We start from the raw sequence: 1,524 nt of genomic DNA, 5'->3' as shown, positions 1-1,524 counted from the left end.
TCGTTTAGCGACAATAAATTTCTTATTCTGGCAATATTTCTGAGGTGAAAGAATGCTATCCTGGTAATATTATCTACATGTGCTTCAAATGAAAGGCTGGAATCAATAATCACACCAAGGTCTTTTACTGTTGCATTTGATGGAACAGAAAGGCCATCTAAAGTTACGGTGTGATCTAAAATTTTACTCCTAGCTGTATGCGGTCCTATGACTAGAACTTCTGTCTTATCCGGATTTAGCAGAAGGAAGTTAATTAGCATCCAATTTCTTATGTCCTGCACACATTGCTCAATTTTAGTAAGCTGTTTTTTCTCATCAGGTTTTGCTGAGACATATAACTGTGTATCGTCAGCATAACAATGAAAACTAATACCATGCTTACGGATTATGTTGCCCAGAGGAAGCATGTAAAGGGAAAAAAGCAGTGGACCTAAAACTGAACCCTGCGGAACGCCAAACTCCTCTAGAGAACATGCAGAATAATCACCATTTAAGTCTACATACTGATAACGATGGGTCAGATAGGATCTGAGCCAGAAGAGGGCTGTACCCTTAATTCCCACTACATTTTCTAATCTGTGAAGAAGAATAGCGTGATCAACAGTGTCAAAAGCTGCACTGAGGTCAAGTAATACAAGCATAGTTACACAACCCTGATCAGAGGCCAATAGAATGTCATTTACTACTTTAACGAGCGCTGTCTCTGTACTGTGATGAGGCCTAAATCCTGACTGATAAAGTTTATGTATGCCATTTCTATGTATATATGAGCATAGCTGCTCCGCTACTATCTTTTCCAGGATCTTAGAGATAAAGGGGAGGTTTGATATTGGTCTGTAACTGGACAGCTGACAGGGGTCGAGGTCAGGTTTCTTAATTATTGGTTTGATAACTGCTAATTTAAAAGATTTTGGAACATATCCAATGCTGAGTGAAGAATTAATTATTCTCAACAGGGGTTCTATTATTGCTGGTACTATCTGTTTAAGAAAATGTGTCGGTACAGGATCTAATATACAGGTTGATGAATTTGAAGAAGAGATGAGTGAAATTAGTTCATTCTCTTCAAGGGGAGTAAAGTATTCTAGGTTCTGGTCTGACATGGCTAGATTAACATCTGCATCAATTACATTGTTCGGTTTCAAAACCTCAATTTTATGCCTAATATTTACAATTTTATTATTAAAAAAGTTCATGAAGTCCTCACTATTGCATGATGTTGTTGTGGAGATTTCTGCAGTGGTCTTATTTCTGGTTAATTTGGCTACAGCATTAAATAAGAATCTAGGATTATTTTTGTTATTTTCTATAAGAGTGGAGAGATATGTTGATCTAGCTACACTAAGAGCTTTTCTATAGTTCAGGATGCTCTCCTTCCATGCTATTTGAAATACTAGTAATTTAGTTTGACGCCATTTACGTTCTAATTTCCGAGCGGTCTGTTTTAAAGTGCGCGTGTGATCGTTATACCAGGGAGCAAGTTTTTTATCTCTAATAATTTTTCTTTTGACTGGAGCTACATTA

The sequence above is a fragment of the Clarias gariepinus genome, chromosome 24, assembly GCF_024256425.1.
Source record: "Clarias gariepinus isolate MV-2021 ecotype Netherlands chromosome 24, CGAR_prim_01v2, whole genome shotgun sequence".
NCBI lineage: Eukaryota > Metazoa > Chordata > Actinopteri > Siluriformes > Clariidae > Clarias > Clarias gariepinus.
Note: the sequence above shows the minus strand (reverse complement) of the source record.